We start from the raw sequence: 14,202 nt of genomic DNA on the forward strand, positions 1-14,202 counted from the left end.
TTCCAATAGGTGTAGTCCGTCCCGTTAAACATGGGTGGACGTGTAATGGAATGGCCCTCTTGATTTCCGGCGTAAGCCATCTCTCTTGGGTTTTAATCCTTTTGAGAGTTAACCGGGCTCTGATACCAATTGTTAGGATCGAGAGCACTAAGAGGGGGGGGGTGAATTAGTGCAGCGGATATTTTTCAGCGATTAAAACCAAAAGCTGCGTTCGTTCGATAAAGACTATTTTGATGCAAAAGCCGATTCTAAGATTACTTATGATTAAGTGCAGTTTACGTTTAAACACAGTTAGCGTCTAAACGCAGTTTGCGTCTAAATGCATATTGCATCTAAACTCAGATTGCGTCTAAGCACAGTTTGCGTCTTAGCGCAGTTTGCGTCTTAGCGCAGATTGCGTCTAAGCGCAGATTGCGTCTAAACGCAGATTGCGTCTAACCGCAGATTGCGTCTAAACATAGTTTGCGTCTAGGAGCAGTTTAAGCAGAAGTATAAAGACAATGTGCTGCTGTTGTACAGCTCAAAAAGTAATCTGCAAAAAACAGATTTACGTCTAAATGCAGATTTACGTCTAGACGCAGATTTACGTCTAAACGCAGATTTACGTCTTAAACGCAGATTTGCGTCTGAACTTTGAAACTCATTTGTATACTCGCAGAAGGCAGTATGCAGTTGAAATCAAGACGTAAACGTGAACTGAGATCTGATGATTGTGCGAGGAAAGCCGATTTACGTCTAAATGCAGTTTTACGTCTAAATGTTGAAACTCGTTCGTAAAATTGCAGAGGACAGTTTGCAGTTATCACTAGGATCAAAATGTAAGTGTAAACTGCAAGGAAACTCGTTCGTAAAAGCACGGAAGACAGTTCTGCAGAATCAAACGTAAACGTAAACTGTAATGTACGAAAATACGAATTTACGTCTGAATGCAGATTCGGAAGAACAGCACTTAGAACTTGTTCGTGAAAGCGCAGAGAGCAGTAGTAATGAAGGAGGTTTGCAGTAATGATAAAGTGCTCAAAAATAAACGCAAACCAGAGATTTAGAGTGGTTCGGTCAGCCTTGACCTACTCCACTTTTGGCTTCCTCCACCAACGAGGTCGCCGACGTCAACTAGGGGCCTTCCTTCAATAGGCGAAGGCCAAACTTCCCTTTTACAGTTTCTCTCCTTTTGACAGGATCAGGAGACAACCTTTACAGACCTTTCTCTCCTCACTTTACAACTGAAAACTTGAAGAACAGAAGGAGGAGACTTAAAGGCTTTACAACACTTTTGAGCTCTTAAAATCACAGAAAAGATCAAGATTTCGGTGTAGGTCTGTATCTTTTCAGTGCTGAATGGGTGGGGAATTTATAGGCCCCAACCCAATTCAAATTTGGAGCTCAAAACAATCAAATCCCGGAATTCTGGGATCAGGCGGTTGCACCTCTTGACTGGAGAGGTTGCACCACCTGGCAGAGCTCAAAGACCGAGCTCAGGCGGTGCCACCTCTCTGCCAGGGAGGTTGCACCGCCCAGTCTTGCTCGAAGACTGAGCTCAGGCGGTGCCACCTCTCTGCCAGGGAGGTTGCACCGCCCAGTCTTGCTCGAAGACTGAGCTCAGGCGGTTCCACCTCTCTGCCAGGGAGGTTGCACCGCCCAGTCTTACTCGAAGACTGAGCTCAGGCGGTTCCACCTCTCTGCCAGGGAGGTTGCACCGCCCAGTCTTGCTCAAAGACTGAGCTCAGGCGGTGCCACCTCCCGGCTGGGGAGGTTGCACCGCCCAGTCTCGCTGGAAGGCCTAGCCCAGGCGGTGCCACCTCCTGGCCTGGGCGGTTGCACCTCCTGGTGCAATCAGGGTCCGAATGGTTCATTCCATTCGGCCCAATTTCAGTCTTTCAGGGGCCCAATTGCCCCAAGATTAAGCCAATGGGATCACCTCCCATTTTCCAACTTAATCAACATGCTAACTACGATTAAATCTAAGACAATTTCTGCAGCTTTGCTTCGGTGCGTCAATCGCTCCTTCCGGCGAGTTTCCGGCGAACTTCCGTCGATCATCCGATGAACCCTCGGTGATGCTCCTGCGGACTTCCGGCAAACTCCTGGACTTTGCGACGATCCATTTGGCAAGTTCCGACGGGCTTCGCTTGGCAAGCTTCTGGACTTCTCGGATCTGTTCTCGCAGAACCTCCGACGACCGTCCGAACTTCCGTCGAACTCTCGAACTCCCAACGTGATCATGAACTTGACTCCGGCGCAACTCCTGCTGCTTGTCTATCTTTCATCGTAGTTAATCCTGCACACTTATCTCAACACATAGATTAGACAACAAATGACAATTGACTTCATCATCAAAATCCGAGATTCAACAGATGGGCCAACACTTGAATATTAGTAAATGAAATTACAATACTGAAGTAATATATCTTGATGGATGAATTGTTTATCGCAAGAGTGAGTTGCTTTAAAGATTAGGATTAATTAAACGTTATGCATGAGGTTTTAGTTTTTTGAAACTGACCATGGTCGTCTAGAAACTGAAATCTTCATTGTATATTGTAACTTTCTTTGCATGCAATAACATATCTCATGGTACAAGGGAAATGTATATAAATTAAATAAAGAATTATGACTTTATACACTATGCTTGTTATATTTATTAATAAATATTTTATAGAAATAATGTCATCTTTTAACATAATGCATATACTTTATGTAAAAACTAAGATTATTGTATGGTAAGTTGAAAAAAATATATTTCATATCCTTCAAGTGCATAAATATAATTGAGAGAGGAATAAGCATCTCTTTTGTAAATTGGCTAGTAATCCTTTAGTCATCCAATACTTTATGCTCTTTTTGTGATTAATTACATGAGGCATGGTCCTAAACTCCACACATAGAAATCTTTTTTAAAAATAAAACTAACTTAATTTTTTTGACGATCAATTTTCTTGTAATTTTTGAAAATATAAAAAGCAAAAATTCTCACTCTTAGAAATAATGATTTGAATAATATCTAGTTCACCTTTATTAATGAACCTAGTCGATGATCTTTTTCATAAAATTTAAAAATATCAAAATGTGGATGAAATTATTGTCAATTTGACATATTCAAGATGTTTGTTCATTATTTTATATCAAAAGAGCAAAATATTTCAATAAACATCAAGATTATCATGATAATTTGAGTCATAATATGATGTTATCATGATTTTAAACGAGCATGGCAAAGTTAGAAATATTTGTAAAAAAGTCTTTCATTTTGTGTTAATTTGTTTCCCTCATGCTAAATAACAAAGATGAATTTTAATAATCAATTGTATAAATATGTGAACTAAAGAGTTAAACATAATCAAAATTTATGAAGACAAATTTGATATTTTGTTAAAATACCTTAAATATTTGTTTTGCCAACATTGACTTTGCAATCACTTAAATTTCAAGATGAGCAAATTCTAATGCTTTAAGATTATTTTATTATAGGTAACTTATAATGAGAGTTTCTTTTTATAGAAATATTTTGACTTAGTAGCTAATAATATAATTGTACTTTAATAAAGTTAGTTTTATGGACATTGATTTGCATTTGTAGAGGAAATTGAAAATCTACCCCTATTACAAGAATTGCACATTTAAAATAATAAACTATATAATTAAATAATATCAAAAAAAATTATTCATCTTACTGGAAAATTTTTGCAAAATAATGATATAACTTGATTTCATGTGGTAATAGTCATGTCAAAACTTCTTTTCTTATAAACTTGGATGTTTCTATTTCTAGAAATAGAAAGAGAGCATTCTTTGATATAATAATACTTGTCATGATTGTTGGCAATATATAAATGTTCAAAATTGATATTTATAATTTCGTTTAGGTCATTTTTTCCTCAAGTTGACATCTAACCATATCAATTTTATCGATAGTATTAAAGACTTTTATTTTATCATTTTTTATTCATCACATATTATGATAATGATAATACATAATGCATTAAACTTTATTTTTTATGATATTAGAAAAAATTAGCTCAAGGAGATGTAAGGTGTACTAGATTTTAAAGGGGAGGTATGATTATAGGATTAATATCAATTGATCTGATCTCATCCCCAACTATCGCCTCTTTTATAGCAATGGCTAAAAAATAAAAGTAATTCATGTTAGTAAAATATTTTGAAAGAAGATCTAAATTTTAATAATTATATGATATTATCTAAAATGTTGAATAATATAGCATAATTAGTTTAAAAAAAAAAGCAATTTTGATGGCATTAAAAAAACTACATAAATTTTCACAAACTACTTATTTTTACGGTCCATATTGTGGTGAACTTGGTGTTATTAATCATAAGTTTTAACATCGAAACATGCATAATGCGTCATCGTATATTATTCCGAATATCTTAAGCAAGTGAAACTATAATATTACTAAAATAATATTTTAGCCAACTATTCTAATTCTCAAGATGATGGTGGAGCAATCTCTTTATATGATAGTGCAAAAAATTACATTGTCGTTTAAAGAAGGAAGATCGTTAGGCCAATAAGAAGTTATTTTCGAAACGTGATAGACTAACATTACATTATACGTAAAAAAAATAAATTTTGCATTATTGAAGTAATATGTAGATGATTGAATTATTAATCACAAGAGTGAGGTAATATAAAGATTAGGGTAAATTAAATTTTATGCATATTGTTATATTATTTTAATACTTTTTATGTAACTGAAATCTTCATTGTATATAGCAACTTCCGTAGTATCTAATAATGTATAAAATGGAAGAATTGAAATGTATAAAAGTTGAATAAAAAATCATGACATCATACAATTTATAAACTATGCTTGTTATATCCATAAGGTAAACATTTTATAAGAATATTATCGTCTTTTGACAAGATACTTATAGTTTATATAACACTATTAAGATTTAAATTTTAAAAAAATTATTTCATATCTTTCAAGTGCATAAAAGCTACTAAGAGAGGATTTAAAGTTTACTTTGTGAATTACTAATTAATACCTCAGTAGTTTAGTATGTTATGCTCTTTTTGAGATGAAGTATATAAAGCATGGTGTAAAACTCTCCACGCATAGAATTCTTATTTAAAAAGAGGCCCAATTTAATTTTTTATGTTGTCAATTTAGTATTCTTGTAATATGAAAAAATCTAAATGTGGATTGAAAATTCTCACTAGTCCAATTTTATATTTGAATAATTTATTGTTTGTTGAATCTCGGATTTTGATGATGAAACTAATTGATTGTGTTTAAATGTTTGACTACATTTTGAGTGATACAGGTCTACTCGATCAGGATTAGACAATTAACGCAGGAGGAATTGACGTTGCGTCGGAGGAGATCACGTCAGGATATTGGATGGCAGAAGGCTTCGGGCGTCGGGCATCGGGCCAAGGAGAGCGAAATTGCGCCAAGGATATCGGGGTTGCGGAGGTCAACCGCCGATTGGGCAACAAGCCGCAAGAGAGGATGATGCACCGAAGAATCGGACGAAGCGCCAACCAATGACGTGCCGGGCAACAGAATGTCAATTTGCGTTATAATAATTGTCTAGATCGGAGTAGAATGTTTGCTTGTGTGTGCAGGATTAACTACGATAACCAGAAAACATAAAGCAAGGATACCGGAGTCGAGCTCGATGGACGTTTAAGAGACCGAAGAATCATCGGAGATGCTGCCGGAACCATCCGAGAAGAAATCGGGAACGTGTCGGAAGTTCGCCGAAGAAATTGTCGGAGGCTCGCGGAGATCACCGAGAAGGCTCGGCTACTCGTTAAAAGTCATCACAAAGATTGGGAGCTTGCAGGGAGTCCGTCGGAAGAAGTTCGTCGGAAAGCTCGCCGGAACAAGACTCGACGTTCGCGGTTGAAAATTTGCTTAGGATGTGTTTTGGTTATGTAGTCCACTTGTAATTAGGATTAGGATTAAGAGATAATCCTATATCCTGGTTAGGGGCTAACTGGGCCCAAAGTCAGAGTTGGTTTAGGCTAAAAATTAAGCTAAACCAGCGAACTAGAGAGCCAAAATTGAAGCCCAACTAGTGGCTGAAAACACTGTAGTTGGGCTGAAAACACTGTAGGCGGTGGCACCGCCTAGCTGGGCGGTGGCACCTCCAACAGCGGGAACCCAAAGAGAATTCAAATTTTGGAGTCCAAATTTAAATCCTCTTGAGGCCTATAAATACCCCTCAAATCTCAGTTGAGAGAATAACTTTTTGAGCAGCAAGTGTTTGAGAGAAAGGCCTTAGAAAAGTGTTAGCTTGTCTTGTTTTCAATTTGCTAGTGTTCACCTCCTTCATTCTTGCTAAAAATTTGTAAGAGAGTGAACTGCTTGTAAAGAGTTGTAAGAGGGGTGTTTACACTTCCATTTCAAGAGACTTGCTAGTGGAAGGTGGGAGCCTCATCGAAGAGGGGCCTCGCAAGTGGAGTAGGTCATTTGACCGAACCAATCTAAAAATCGACGTAATCTCTTGTTTGCTCTTTATTATTATCATTTACATTACTGTAAATCTTCTTACTGCTTTAGTTCCTTATTACTCTTGCTGCGCAATTTTAAGAATACGCCTTCAAGTTAAATTTCTCAAGTTTCGTTCTTAACGTACGAAAGATTTTGTTAAAATCGAAGTTTTAATCCGCTGCACTAATTCACCCCCCCCTCTTAGTGCCACTCCGATCCTAACATTGTTCACCTTATTCAGGAATATAGTTGATGATCCTCTTCGTACAAGTTAAAAATATTAAAATACGGATGTATTGATTGTCAACTTTACTTGTTCGAGTCATTTGTTAATTATTTTATATTAGAAGTATAATATTTTATAATAAATATCTATTATCTCATGATAATTTAAATCGAGATATGATGTTATCAATATTGTATTTGTCGATAATAAACCTAAAAATATTTGTAATTATTTATCTTTGCTTTTATGTTAATTCTTTTACTCAAATCCTAATAAAGATAAATTTTAATAATGTATTGTTAAAAGGAGTGAACAAAAAGTCAAACATATTAAAAATCTAAACTGTCATAATTATATAAAAATTTTAGAAAACTTTAGTTTTGCCTACTCTAAGATTATAACCACTTAAAGTTCAGGATGAGTGTATTTTAATGGTCCAATACTAGTTTATCTTGGGCAACTAATAAGGCATTTATACTTTCTTTTTATAGCAATGTTTCAACTCATTACCAACTAGTGACTTGAAATTAAAATTTTTTCATTTAACTATCATGTAAGTTATTTATCATTAAAATATAAGAGCTTAGAATATTGGTATAATATAATGGAGTGAGGATATTGTGTGTTGGTCTACTTTTGTAGTGGAAATTGGAACTCTAACTCGCTCTCACGAATTATCAATTTATGGCAATAGACTATATAATTAAATAATATTGAGAAACAATATATTATATTGGAACAATTATGTAATATAATGACGTAACTATATTTTATGTGGTAATAGTTATATCCAACCTTCTTTTCAAGAAAATATAAAACCGATAGTTATAATAATGCTTTTCACGGATGAAAGTTAATATTTAAAATTTCATTTGGGTTATCTTTTCTACAAGCTCACATTTAACTATTTCAATTTTATCGATAAAATTTGAGAGACATGTATTTTAATAATTTTTAGTTCATTTCGAAGTAAAATAATGACAACGCATAATGCATTACAGTTTATTGTTTATGATATTAAGACAATGAACCTAATCGTGTACAGCGGGGACTATAGGATTATGTAGAGGAGGAATGATAAAAGGTTTTATATCGAATGATTTGATGTCATCTCCAGCTATGGCCTCTTTGATAGCAATGGCTAAAGAACAAAAGTAATTCAATTAGTAAAATATTTTGAAACAAAATCTAAATTTTAACAAGCATACGATGCAATAAAAACTATTATCGAATATAGCAAAATTAGTAAAAGAAACAACCTTTTAGATTTGCATCAAAAGAATTGAAGATAACTCTTCACTTAACATATTTCCTATATGGTCCGCATTTAGAAGAACTTGGTGTTATTTATCATTGTTTTAATATCAAAACTAAAATAATGCTGGATCATACGTTATTTCAAATATTATAAATAAATAAATAATAATTACTACTGACCTAAGATTTTTGCCAACTCTTCTAATGCTGAAGATGATGTTGGAGCAAGCTTATCCGATGCTACCGGGAAAAATTGCATTGTCGTTAAGAGGAGGAAGACCATCAGGCTAATGAGAAGTTGTCTTAGAAACATGATGGGCCAACACTTGAATATTTGTAAATGAAATTACAATACTGAAATAATATATCTTGATGGATGAATTGTTTATCGCAAGAGTGAGTTGCTTTAAAGATTAGGATTAATTAAACGTTATGCATGAGGTTTTAGTTTTTTGAAACTGACCATGGTCGTCTAGAAACTGAAATCTTCATTGTATATTGTAACTTTCTTTGCATGCAATAACATATCTCATGGTACAAGGGAAATGTATATAAACTAAATAAAGAATTGTGACTTTATACACTACGCTTGTTATATTTATTAATAAATATTTTATAGAAATAATGTTATCTTTTAACATAATGCATATACTTTATGTAAAAACTAAGATTATTGTATGGTAAGTTGAAAAAAATATATTCCATATCCTTCAAGTGCATAAATATAATTGAGAGAGGAATAAGCATCTCTTTTGTAAATTGGCTAGTAATCCATTAGTCATCCAATACTTTATGCTCTTTTTGTGATCAATTACATGAGGCATGGTCCTAAACTCCACACATAGAAATCTTTTTTAAAAATAAAACTAACTTAATTTTTTTGACTATCAATTTTCTTGGAATTTTTGAAAACATAAAAAGCAAAAATTCTCACTCTTAGAAATAATGATTTGAATAATATCTAGTTCACCTTTATTAATGAACCTAGTCGATGATCTTTTTCATAAAATTTAAAAATATCAAAATGTGGATGAAATTATTGTCAATTTGACATATTCAAGATGTTTGTTCATTATTTTATATCAAAAGAGCAAAATATTTCAATAAACATCAAGATTATCATGATAATTTGAGTCATAATATGGTGTTATCATGATTTTAAACGAGTATGGCAAAGTTAGAAATATTTGTAAAAAAGTCTTTCATTTTGTGTTAATTTGTTTCCCTCATGCTAAATAACAAAGATGAATTTTAATAATCAATTGTATAAATATGTGTACTAAAAAGTTAAACATAATCAAAATTTATGAAGACAAATTTGATATTTTGTTAAAATACCTTAAATATTTGTTTTGCCAACATTGACTTTGCAATCACTTAAATTTCAAGATGAGCAAATTCTAATGCTCTAAGTTTATTTTATTATAGGTAACTTATAATGAGAGTTTCTTTTTATAGGAATATTTTGACTTAGTAGCTAATAATATAATTGTACTTTAATAAAGTTAGTTTTATGGACATTGATTTGCATTTGTAGAGGAAATTGAAAATCTACCCCTATTACAAGAATTGCACATTTAAAATAATAAAATATATAATTAAATAATATCGAAAAAAATTATTTATCTTTCTGGAAAATTTTTGCAAAATAATGATATAACTTTATTTCATGTGGTAATAGTCATGTCAAAACTTCTTTTCTTATAAACTTGGATGTTTCTATTTCTAGAAATAGAAAGAGAGCATTCTTTGATATAATAATACTTGTCATGATTGTTGGCAATCTATAAATGTTCAAAATTGATATTTATAATTTCGTTTGGGTCATTTTTTCCTCAAGTTGACATCTAACCATATCAATTTTATCGATAGTATTAAAGACTTTTATTTTATCATTTTTTATTCATCACATATTATGATAATGATAATACATAATGCATTAAAATTTATTTTTTATGATATTAGAAAAAATTAGCTCAAGGAGATGTAAGGTGTACTAGATTTTAAAGAGGAGGTATGATTATAGGATTAATATCAATTGATCTGATCTCATCCCCAACTATCGCCTCTTTTATAGCAATGGCTAAAAAATAAAAGTAATTCATGTTAGTAAAATATTTTGAAAAAGATCTAAATTTTAATAATTATATGATATTATCTAAAATGTTGAATAATATAGCATAATTAGTTTAAAAAAAAAAAGCAATCTTGATGGCATTCAAAAAACTACACAAATTTTCACAAACTACTTATTTTTACGGTCCATATTGTGGTGAACTTGGTGTTATTAATCATAAGTTTTAACATCGAAACATGCATAATGCGTCATCGTATATTATTCCGAATATCTTAAGCAAGTGAAACTATAATATTACTAAAATAGTATTTTAGCCAACTATTCTAATTCTCAAGATGATGGTGGAGCAATCTCTTTATATGATAGTGCAAAAAATTACATTGTCGTTTAAAGAAGGAAGATCGTTAGGCCAATAAGAAGTTGTCTTTGAAACGTGATAGACTAACATTATATTATACGTAAGAAAAATAAATTTTGCATTATTGAAGTAATGTGTAGATGATTGAATTATTAATCAAAAGAGTGAGGTAATATAAAGATTAGGGTAAATTAAATTTTATGCATAATGTTATATTATTTTAATACTTTTTATGTAACTGAAATCTTCATTGTATATAGCAACTTCCGTAGTATCTAATAATGTATAAAATGGAAGAATTGAAATGTATAAAAGTTGAATAAAAAATCATGGCATTATACAATTTATAAACTATGCTTGTTATATCCATAAGGTAAACATTTTATAAGAATAGTATCATCTTTTGACAAGATACTTATAGTTTATATAACACTATTAAGATTTAAATTTTAAAAAAATTATTTCATATCTTTCAAGTGCATAAAAGCTACTAAGAGAGGATTTAAAGTTTACTTTGTGAATTACTAATTAATACCTCAGTAGTTTAGTATGTTATGCTCTTTTTGAGATGAAGTATATAAAGCATGGTGTAAAACTCTCCACGCATAGAATTCTTATTTAAAAAGAGGCCCAATTTAATTTTTTATGTTGTCAATTTAGTATTCTTGTAATATGAAAAAATCTAAATGTGGATTGAAAATTCTCACTAGTACAATTTTATATTTGAATAATTTCTTGTTCACCTTATTCAGGAATATAGTTGATGATCCTCTTCGTACAAGTTAAAAATATTAAAATACGGATGTATTGATTGTCAACTTGACTTGTTCGAGTCATTTGTTAATTATTTTATATTAGAAGTATAATATTTTATAATAAATATCTATTATCTCATGATAATTTAAATCGAGATATGATGTTATCAATATTGTATTTGTCGATAATAAACCTAAAAATATTTGTAATTATTTATCTTTGCTTTTATGTTAATTCTTTTACTCAAATCCTAAAAAAGATAAATTTTAATAATGTATTGTTAAAAGGAGTGAACAAAAAGTCAAACATATTAAAAATCTAAAATGTCACAATTATATAAAAATTTTAGAAAAGTTTAGTTTTGCCTACTCTAAGATTATAACCACTTAAAGTTCAGGATGAGTGTATTTTAATGGTCCAATGCTAGTTTATCTTGGGCAACTAATAAGGCATTTATACTTTCTTTTTATAGCAATGTTTCAACTCATTACCAACTAGTGACTTGAAATTAAATTTTTTTCATTTAACTATCATGTAAGTTATTTATCAATAAAATATAAGAGCTTAGAATATTGGTATAATATAATGGAGTGAGGATATTGTGTGTTGGTCTACTTTTGTAGTGTAAATTGGAACTCTAACTCGCTCTCACGAATTATCAATTTATGGCAATAGACTATATATATAAATAATATTGAGAAACAATATATTATATTGGAACAATTATGTAATATAATGACATAACTATATTTTATGTGGTAATAGTTATATCCAACCTTATTTTCAAGAAAATATAAAACCGATAGTTATAATAATGCTTTTCACGGATGAAAGTTAATATTTAAAATTTCATTTGGGTTATCTTTTCTACAAGCTCACATTTAACTATTTCAATTTTATCGATAAAATTTGAGAGACATGTATTTTAATAATTTTTAGTTCATTTTGAAGTAAAATAATGACAACGCATAATGCATTACAGTTTATTGTTTATGATATTAAGACAATGAACCTAATCGTGTACAGCGGGGACTATAGGATTATGTAGAGGAGGAATGATAAAAGGTTTTATATCGAATGATTTGATGTCATCTCCAGCTATAGCCTCTTTGATAGCAATGGCTAAAGAACAAAAGTAATTCAATTAGTAAAATATTTTGAAACAAGATCTAAATTTTAACAAGCATACGAAGCAATAAAAACTATTATCGAATATAGCAAAATTAGTAAAAGAAACAAGTTTTTAGATTTGCATCAAAAGAATTGAAGATAACTCTTCACTTAACATATTTCCTATATGGTCCGCATTTAGAAGAACTTGGTGTTATTTATCATTGTTTTAATATCAAAACTAAAATAATGCTGGATCATACGCTATTTCAAATATTATAAATAAATAAATAATAATTACTACTGACCTAAGATTTTTGCCAACTCTTCTAATGCTGAAGATGATGTTGGAGCAAGTTTATCAGACGCTACCGGGAAAAATTGCATTGTCGTTAAGAGGAGGAAGACCATCAGGCTAATGAGAAGTTGTCTTAGAAACATGATGGGCCAACACTTGAATATTTGTAAATGAAATTACAATACTAAAGTAATATATCTTGATGGATGAATTGTTTATCGCAAAGTGAGTTGCTTTAAAGATTAGGATTAATTAAACGTTATGCATGAGGTTTTAGTTTTTTGAAACTTACCATGGTCGTCTAGAAACTGAAATCTTCATTGTATATTGTAACTTTTTTTGCATGCAATAACATATCTAATGGTACAAGGGAAATGTATATAAATTAAATAAAGAATTGTGACTTTATACACTATGCTTGTTATATTTATTAATAAATATTTTATAGAAATAATGTCATCTTTTAACATAATGCATATACTTTATGTAAAAACTAAGATTATTGTATGGTAAGTTGAAAAAAATATATTCCATATCCTTCAAGTGCATAAATATAATTGAGAGAGGAATAAGCATCTCTTTTGTAAATTGGCTAGTAATCCTTTAGTCATCCAATACTTTATGCTCTTTTTGTGATTAATTACATGAGGCATGGTCCTAAACTCCACACATAGAAATCTTTTTTAAAAATAAAACTAACTTAATTTTTTTGACGATCAATTTTCTTGTAATTTTTCAAAATATAAAAAGCAAAAATTCTCACTCTTAGAAATAATAATTTGAATAATATCTAGTTCACCTTTATTAATGAACCTAGTCGATGATCTTTTTAATAAAATTTAAAAATATCAAAATGTGGATGAAATTATTGTCAATTTGACATATTCAAGATGTTTGTTCATTATTTTATATAAAAAAGAGCAAAATATTTCAATAAACATCAAGATTATCATGATAATTTGAGTCATAATATGATGTTATCATGATTTTAAACGAGCATGGCAAAGTTAGAAATATTTGTAAAAAAGCCTTTCATTTTGTGTTAATTTGTTTCCCTCATGCTAAATAACAAAGATGAATTTTAATAATCAATTGTATAAATATGTGAACTAAAAAGTTAAACATAATCAAAATTTATGAAGACAAATTTGATATTTTGTTAAAATACCTTAAATATTTGTTTTGCCGACATTGACTTTGCAATCACTTAAATTTCAAGATGAGCAAATTCTAATGCTCTAAGATTATTTTATTATAGGTAACTTATAATGAGAGTTTCTTTTTATAGAAATATTTTGACTTAGTAGCTAATAATATAATTGTACTTTAATAAAGTTAGTTTTATGGACATTGATTTGCATTTGTAGAGGAAATAGAAAATCTACCCCTATTACAAGAATTGCACATTTAAAATAATAAACTATATAATTAAATAATATCGAAAAAAATTATTCATCTTATTGGAAAATTTTTGCAAAATAATGATATAACTTGATTTCATGTGGTAATAGTCATGTCAAAACTTCTTTTCTTATAAACTTGGATGTTTCTATTTCTAGAAATAGAAAGAGAGCATTCTTTGATATAATAATACTTGTCATGATTGTTGGCAATCTATAAATGTTCAAAATTGATATTTATAATTTCGTTTGGGTC

This window comes from Musa acuminata, chromosome BXJ2-1 (genome assembly GCF_036884655.1).
Source record: "Musa acuminata AAA Group cultivar baxijiao chromosome BXJ2-1, Cavendish_Baxijiao_AAA, whole genome shotgun sequence".
NCBI classification, from domain to species: domain Eukaryota; kingdom Viridiplantae; phylum Streptophyta; class Magnoliopsida; order Zingiberales; family Musaceae; genus Musa; species Musa acuminata.